Source organism: Mastomys coucha, unplaced genomic scaffold (genome assembly GCF_008632895.1).
Source record: "Mastomys coucha isolate ucsf_1 unplaced genomic scaffold, UCSF_Mcou_1 pScaffold21, whole genome shotgun sequence".
Lineage (NCBI taxonomy): Eukaryota > Metazoa > Chordata > Mammalia > Rodentia > Muridae > Mastomys > Mastomys coucha.
Genome location: NW_022196904.1, coordinates 32061661 through 32070474, shown reverse-complemented (window position 1 = coordinate 32070474; position 8814 = coordinate 32061661). Strand labels below are relative to the sequence as shown.

The following is an 8814-nucleotide window of genomic DNA, read 5'->3' as shown; positions in this document are numbered from 1 at the left end:
AAGTGCTGGGATTAAAGGCATGTGCCACCACTGCCCGGCAGAAGTATTCTTGAGGACCCCTTCTAGCCTCAGTGTTGTGGACATGGCCTTAGCATTAGGGCCAAGCACAGAAGCTGGATGCCTGATCCATGGTGTGGAAGGTAGAAGCTGGTTTTAATGTTCATTTATTCATTCATTCATTCATTCATCCATTCACTGTATGTGTAACTCTACAGTGCTCAGCATATGCTTGATCCAAACTAAATTGCTGGGGACCCAGTCAGGAAGCTGTCTGAGGTTCATGCTCTGTAGAGGCCACAAGCTAACCAGGTGGTAGCCAAATCACTAAGGAAGTGCAGTGACCTGTGACATATCCTGGGGTGAGAAAAGATATTTAGGAGCCTGAGGGAGGCCTGCTTACTGTCAGGAGAAGCTGATGTCCAATCATTAACCCAAGGTGGTGAGCAACCAGGTAGAGGGAGAAAACATTTCTAGAAGAGACTGGCTGGTAGGAAGAAGCACACTGCAGGAGTGGAATAGCCTATAGAATGTAAGAGGCCTATTACACTGAAAGCTGAGCACACAGGAAAGGATGGAAGTGTGTTGAATTAAATATTTAAACAAGTAATCCACAGAAGTGGGGCTGGACAGTTGCAGGGGGCTGGGCCCATGAGCATAGAGAAAGGACAGAGGAAGTGCTACACAGGGAGTTGATGGGACACTTGCTTCTATCCAGAGCTCTATGCCCTTTCCCAGTTATCTTTCAGGTTATCTTTCTGTACGCTCACGCCTGGGCTCCTGGTGAGGTGTGTCAGCTGTCTCAGTCCAGGATGAACTCCAAATATTCTTGTGGCATTAATGTGGATCAGACTGGTAAGAGATGGTAAACGCTCTTGGGGGTGAGACTATCCATGAAGACTAAGATATAGTCTAATGCTCTGGTACAGATTGGGAAACTGAGGAAATGGAGGAAAGAGAGAGAGGGGGAAGAGAGAGAGAGGGAGTAGGAGATGGGGGAGGGGGAGGGAGAGGGGGAGGAGGAAGAAGAGAAGGATGAGGATGAGGATAAGGAAGAGGAAGAGGAGGAAGAGGAGGAAGAGGGGAGAGAGAGAGGGAGACAGAGAGAGAGAGAGAGAGAGAGAGAGAGAGAGAGAGAGAGAGAGAGAGAGAGAGAGAGAGAGAGAGAGAAGTAATCTGTGGTCTTCTGGTTCACTAATATACCCTCTTTTAGACAGTGGTCAGTGACCAGTTGGGTGAAGTGTAGCTGTGGTAACCAGGTATGATGAACCGCCCCTTTATCTCCTTCAGGATTAGAAGTACAGACTTGGCCTTAACCACAGGGCCCTTCCCAATAAGGCAGACCAGGTGGCAGCACATGTTGTAGTTGAGAAGGCAAGTACCCTCAGGTCTTTCGGGAATGAGGTTGGGGGGACATGTTCCAGGAGGAAAGGACTGAAAATAAGTTTGGGTACTATAAGATGGAGAAAGTGGAGACCTGTAAAATATGTTGAGCTTAGCCAGAAAGCCCAGAGACCAACCGCAAGCATCTGGAGAGGTATAAGGGTTTGTCTGCCAGGCTTAGCTGACCCCCTCCTGCAGAGCATCCTTCCATCAGTACTATACCACCCTGCAGTGGTAGCTGAGTTGAAGGAGGGCTGAGAGATGCATTCAGATGTGGCTTGTTTCAAAGAATGAACTTAATTAGGCACTTAAGTCTGTGGTTGTGAGTCCAAAGTTTTCTCTTTTTTGGCATGTGATCCAGCAATGCCAGTGAGGCTCATTGACAGAAATATTCAGATAGCTGGGAAGGGGGAAAGCAGATGGACCCATGTTAGAATTAACTGTTCCCTGCCAGCTCCCAGGTAAGAGCAGATACATCACATTCAGTGGGCACATACATCACAAGATACCTTACTCTGTGCAGCATCCACCTGTATGTCTGCAGAGATCCACCTGCTTCCGTCTCCTCAGTACTGGGATTAAAGGCATACAGCACCACACCTGGCATTAGTGAGCCTTTTATACAATGGGTATCATAACAAAGAACAGTGCAACTGAAAGTCCCACTCCTTCAGAATTCCAACACTTTAAAAGTTCAGTGTGTCTTAAACTATCCAAAGTCTCTTAACTGTGGGGTCCTATGAAGTCATAAATAAGTAACATACATTTTTTTTAATAGAAAAGAACTGGGGCACAAAAGCAACCACAGCCAAGCAAAGCAAAGCCCAGTAGTATAACTCAATTTCTAACATCAGGGATGTTCTCACTCTGGGATCCAAAGGTCTTGGGTAGTCCATCTCTCCAGCACTGCCATGCACAGCATTTGTAGCTTGTTGGATAATCTCCATTTCACACATTCCTCTTTCTTGAGTAGGTGTTCAATAGTCCTGGCCTCTCCAATGGCCTAGGCTACACTTTCACCAATAGCCTCTCCTGGCTTCTCTTCTAGCCCTGCAACACAGGGCCAAGGCCCAACCTCTCTCTATGACTCAGTCTTGTGTCTCTCATGCCATCAAAATCAGTACTGTGTGGGAGGGAGATTCTTACACATTATTCTCTGAGTTATGCTGCCAGCTTGATGTGTAGCCATGGCCCATCTTAAACCACAGATTCTGTGCTTCCACAGTGAGGAAATACTATCCCACTGTCTCAGTGAAGCACAGCAGTCTTTACCCCAATGATAATGCTCTCTTACTAATGATAACTGATTCTTCAGCCCTAGATGACCAGCATCCATTGTCCCAGATGAAGCACAAAAGATTTCATGCTAGTAGTGCTGGCCATTGTTAACCACAGCTGATGCTATAGACCCAGCTGACCAGCAACCACAATTCTTAATTCAAATACATGGCACGAATGTTCCTGACAGATAGAGTCTTTGATTCCCTCTGAAACTTCACAAGCCAGCCTTCCATTGTCTGCATTTCTCTCTGCATTCTTATCTTCCAAGCTCCCAATATGATACCCCATTATTCTGCTAGCACTCAATGACTTTTCCAACCCCCAACTCCCAATCTTCCATGATCCTTCCCCAAAACAACACAGTCAGGTTCCATCATTGACACATTATACTGTTTTCTGGTTTCAATTCCTCTTTTAGTTTCTTTTTTTCTTCTGTAATAAAACACCCTGACCAAAAGCAACTTTAGGTGGGGAAAAGAGCTTATTTCATCATTAAACTCCCTGGCAAGGGGGTTTATTTCACCTTAAAACTCCATGGTCACATCCATAGTTGAGGGGAGTTAAGTCCAGAATTCAAGCAGAAACCAGGTGTACTCACTGTCTCCTGATCTGCTAGATTTCTTTTATAGCCCAAGGTGACCTGGGCTAGGGATGACACTGCCAATGTGGATATACATCAGTCATCAGTCAAGAGAAACTCTCAAAGGCATGGCCACAGGGCAGTCTTTTGGAGACAATTCTTCAATTGATGTTCTCTCTTTCCAAGTGACCCTAGGAGGTTCTAGGTTGTGTCAAATTGAAAACAACAGCCACAACAGCAACTACCACCACCACCATCACAACAACAAACACACAAACAACAATGGTAAAAAAAAACTAACAAAAAGATACATCATTTCTTGCTTCTTGGCATACATTTATCAGGAAAAGTACCCAACATCATTAAGATGGACTGTTAGCACCCATAGCCATGCCTGCCTCTTCATTCGTGTGTAAAGCAGTTGACTCATGTCATTCCCTGCACAAATACAGCTTCCCAGCAGACAAGGCATTAACATTGCCACCGAAGCAATCTCTCTTCTTTATACACCTAAGTTCCAACAGATTCCGTACTTCTGTGACCAAATGCTGCAGAAGCCTAGAGATGGAGTGACTCCCAAGGTATCCTTCCGGTCCAGCCTCCTGCTTCTATGGAATTGGGAATGCACTGAGGGGTGAGCTCCATTTCTTTGTATGTAGACTCTTCAGTGCCTCTTTATTGCACTTGAATAAAGTAATCAACTGCATGGCTGAAGCTAGACTCCTGTCTCCTGGAGCTGTCTGCCGGGAGAGGCAGCCAGAAATGAACTCTGAGCTTTTTCACTAGGATTTACAACTGAACCTGCTTGGGGTTCTCTTCACAATTGTTTACTTGTTTGGGGAGAAATTCTTACTATGTAATCAAAGCTATGTAACCAAGTTGCTGTGTAGACCAGCCCAACTTGAACTTGTAATCTTTCTGCTTCAGCCTCTTGAGTGCTGCAATTACAGGAATACATCACTATATCCAGCTTTTATGCTTGACATTTTTATAGTAATGGTGTGACACTTAGTTTTAGTTTCTTGAAACAGGATACCTACTTGTCTCTGAGGTGCCTTCAGAGGCCTCTCACAGGATGGTGTGAACAGCACAGAGCACACATCTGTGGCTTCAGTGGGAGTGTCATAGTCTCATTCTCTGGTCTAGTAAGATCTGTCATGTAGTGCCATGGTAGAGGAACCAACCTTTCATTCATACTGATGCTCACAATACTAAGTGATGGTGACTTGCAGCTATTAGCAGGGCTGAGCCCTCTGGGATGTGCACATTCCTGTGAAGAAAAGCAGAGCCAGAGAAGAACCTCCCCAGGCTGCACTTCAAGGCAGAGTGACAGCCAAGTGTTTGTCTCCAGACTATGTCCTTTATCACAATTCACATCCTGTAGGTCTAGCAGAACCTGCTGTTATCTACTACTACATAGAGCCTGTGGTATAGAGGAGGTGTTTGGTTCCCACCTGTTCCCAAGGAGTGGGAACAGCCAGCCAGTCAGGGGGTAATTGCAGGGCCTCTGGCCTACACAACAACAGAATGACTGAGGCTCCAAGAGAGCAAGTGGTGATTGGGTGGGATATAACTGAGGCTCTTTTGGCCAAAGGCCGGCTGGGAACACAGGCACAGTAGGCTTTAGCCACTTAATGTGGTACTATAACTCAATCCTAGCACCAATGTCCCTGGGGATTTGCGGAAGTGGTGTCTTCTACAGGGAACAGCAGAGAAAACAGTGCCTGGATAGTAGAAGGAAGGGTATCCGGCCAGACAGAAGGTAGATAGAAGTATAGCTAGTCTGTCATAAAGACCCAGTGGAGGGGCCATGCCCAGTGTGAGCAGGGACTACTCTGCATGCTATCTACTTCTCACCTCTTACCCCAAGAGCCTTGGCTGATACAATCTCTGCACAGCCTTTTCCTGGCTGTGAGAAACTGCTAATGACATCATGAGTGAAAGCTTTCACTTAGCACAGAAAACCTCACAAAAAGGCCATGACTCTTCTTATTCATGTTGTCATTGAAGGATCCCACTGGGCATAGGCAGCTGTGACAGCAATGACAGCAACTCTCACTGGGAGACTGGTTCTCTGCCCCCAGCCCTTTGCTGTGAGAAGGGATGACAAAGGCCACAGTACAACTCAATAGATGGATAAGATCTCCTGATGGATGGTGACCTCTGAAAAAGGAAATTTGGAGTTCTTTGCAGTCTACGAAGGATAAGATGACTAAGGTCTCTCTCTGTTTCTACCTTAAGCATCTTTGTTATTATCTTCAATGGTGGGGATACTGACTCAAATTTGGGGGTAGGGATATCCTGGAACTCCTGCATCCAGGGCAGGAAGATATTTGAAGAAGGTATGCATTGGCTCAGCTCTGGTGTCTCTGTTCTTTAGACACTAACAGAACTTGTGATTGGTAGACACCCTGGAATTTTCTTTACACCAGAACCAAGAAGAAGAAGAGGAAGAGGCAAGTCCATGAGCTGGGAACTCTAAAGAGAATGTCTATGGGCATTCATGAGTGCTGTGCCAGAATGTGTGGACTGGGGCCCAGGCAATGGGGCTCTATGTTCTGGCCCTGAGCCCTCAGGGACCTCCTCTTAGGATTTTGGCTCAATCTAACTTATCATGCAAGGTGGGAGGGCTAGTGTAAGGGATGCCTGACATTTTCCTGCAGAAGGGTTTCTTGGAGCCTTGTGCACTTGACATATAGTCACACAGTTCACAAGGAGTGGCAAGGTTGATACCTGTATCCAGGGTAGAGCCTGAGCTGAGCTGGCGACCTTGGTCCCTCCCAGTCTTGGTGACATTATTGCTTAACCTCACTGTGCTCCTCCCTAGGAAGTCTGGCATCTAGTGATGTGGTTGAGTAGTGCTGGGTCACACAGCTTCCGAGACCAAAGGTAGAGTTGATATCCCAGCTTAAAGAGACTGAAATCTGCTTCTTCCTCCCTGCGGGGCTGTGTGTGTGAAGAATATGAATCAACCTGAGAGGTTCTCCGAATGAGCAGCAACCTGCCTCTTGCTTCTGCCTCCCGATGTGAGAAGCACGTTTTCCTGCCTACTCTGTCTCTGTCATTCCTGGAGATGGGTTTGGTGTGTGGGAGGTGCAAACATGTGGAGCCCATGAACTCCAGTAGTGGTATGGTTTGCTATTATTGTCCCCTACTGGTGAGAGCAGCTTAGGTCAGCTAATACAGTTTTCTGTCCACTCCTGTGTCCAGAAGCTGGCTTTTGGGCAGGATCTGGACAAAGGGATAATGTTGCAATTATAGAAAAGCCATAAAGCCTCTGATGGGATATGTTTCTTGTCTCCCATTCCTTGTATTCTGGGAACTTCTTGAAGACAAAGATAGAGTGAGATATCATGCCCAGGACTGGGCACCCAGCAGTATATTGAAGACTTGGCTTTGGCATCCACCTTCCCTGTGCTCACTGTGGTCCTCTCCCACAGGATCTTTTCTAGTGCAAGTGTAAGGTGAGATTGGCTGGGATATTAACCTAGGACCCAGGACTAGGTGAAGTATATTTGTGTTACTTCCAGCCTGCTCTCCCATGGGGCAGTTGAGGTCTGTCCACTCATTTCGCTTAGATGTCCTCAGCACTGTCCTACTCTCTGTCACACCTCAGGCTGGCTGCAGTCCCTTTCCTGCACATTTCTTCCTGTGTGTCTACCCCCTGACTGCCTTCTATACTACATGCCTGAATCTAAGTTCTTCCCATGGCCTAACCAAGGACAGTGGCCACCTGCTGGGTTATGAATGAGGACACAGTGGAGCATCAATGGGCAGCTCCTGCTTTTCTATCCCTCATCCTCCTTGCATTGGGATTTCTCCCCTAAATGGGATATGAGCTGACCACACACTCTCTTAAGACTCAGCAAGCCTTCTGGACCATTCTCAGAAGCAGAAGCATTTGTTTTCAACTAGCTTCTCAATTGTACCCATGCTTTCTGGGGGTTCTAGAACCTTGGTGTGTTCTGGAGGAAGAACTCAAAACCTTTCAACCCCAAATAGCCCTTTATAGTGAGTTATCCTATCAGACATCTCCCTGTGCAGCCTAGACTAGGGGAGGTTCCATGGGGGTGAGCCACTTTGCTGTTGGCAGGAGTCAAGCTGGTCATTCCATTGTTTTGATTGTTGAGTTCAGACGTAATGAGGAAGTAGAACCCCAGGCTTAGAGATCAGTAGTGAAGGAAAAACAAAGGGGTTCTTAAAAACAAGCAGTAAGTATATATGCTCTTTCAATACCTCTGACTAAGCAGATGGCAGAGACAGCAATGGTGTTATCAGGTGTTACTCAGCAAGAGACCTTCTGTAGTACAGACCATCCTAAACCATCCTGGAAAAAAAGCCACGGCTCTAGGGAACTATATGGAGCCACACATGACTTACTAAGTACAGTCTAATCTTTGTCATTTTCAATGATATCAAAGCCCAGAAAAGTCTGGTTCAGACAAGGTTAGCCTCTCTCCCTACTGCCTTCTTTTTTTCTGCCTCTGTTTATGTTTTTCCCCTCTCATATTTCTCTCACCCCCACTTATTTGTAGAATAGAGAATTAAATGACAGTAATGTTAGGTCTTGAGTGCATTGGGATTTTGGTATAATGTGGTAGGGTTCAATTTTCCTACTGAAAGGACCTATGGACCATTCTTTATCTTACCAATGGCTTGACTGGGATGTACATGGCTCTGTGGGGCTGTAGAAATGCTGATGTATAGGGGATCACTGTTAGCAATCAGGCACATCCATGAACAGCTCGAAGTGACTTCACAATTGGGCATCTTCACAGCCAGCTCTCAGGGACCCGGCAATGAGACACGTCATCTCTAGGGGCCCAAGAGGCAACAAGTCGCTTCTGTGTCTGCCCCTTTGCGCATGCGCTATGGCCTCTGACGCATGTCCTTTGGCTCATGCTCTGCTGGTCCATTATAAATTTCGTTCTCCTTGCCCTCATCCCTCTTCTCTCTCAAATCTCCCAGAGGCTGTCAATGTCTTCCCATCCCAATAAACTTCCCATATGAGACCTGCTACATGGTATGGTTTGTTTGAGACGCTCCACTTCTAATAGTCATACCTCGGCTGGTTCCTGAACAATAGACTTGAGAAGATACTTTTGGAGAAAGAGACGAGCTTCAGCCACATAGCATCAGAACCATAGGCACTCGAGTGAATGTGAATAGGTGGAGTTGCAGAACATGGGCAGGCTCCCTTAGACTGAGGCCTTTAAACCGTACTCTCCACCCCTCCCCTATCCCTTCCATCTCTCATTGGACTCGCTGGATGCAGCAAGGCTGCAGGTTTTAGTATATACATGTCTAGTTCCATGGCCTGTATAGATGGCCAATGAATATTGTTGAATTAGGAGACCTGGTAGGTAGATTCCTTCCAGGATCCCCCTGGGAGATATTGAACACTGAACACTGTTTCCATAGGACTCCCTTCCTTGCCCCAGGCAAAAGTGCAGTTTCCAGCAAGCAGCCCGAGGAGTTCTGCATAGACATATATACAATGTAGCCCAACAGGTCAGTAGTCAGTGTAGATCTTCCTGAGCCTGTCAATGGAAGCAGTGCATAATTAAATGTCA

At 46.4% G+C, this 8814-nt stretch overlaps 1 long non-coding RNA gene across 1 annotated transcript in view; it reads right to left on the bottom strand.

Moving 5' to 3' along the window:
• Window positions 1-8054, bottom strand: part of LOC116100482 — a 12569-nt gene extending 4515 nt beyond the window's left edge. The window contains exon 1 of the long non-coding RNA XR_004122599.1: window positions 7891-8054. This is a non-coding gene — a long non-coding RNA (uncharacterized LOC116100482). The remainder of the gene's footprint in view (window positions 1-7890) is intronic.
• Window positions 8055-8814: the final 760 nt, after the last annotated feature.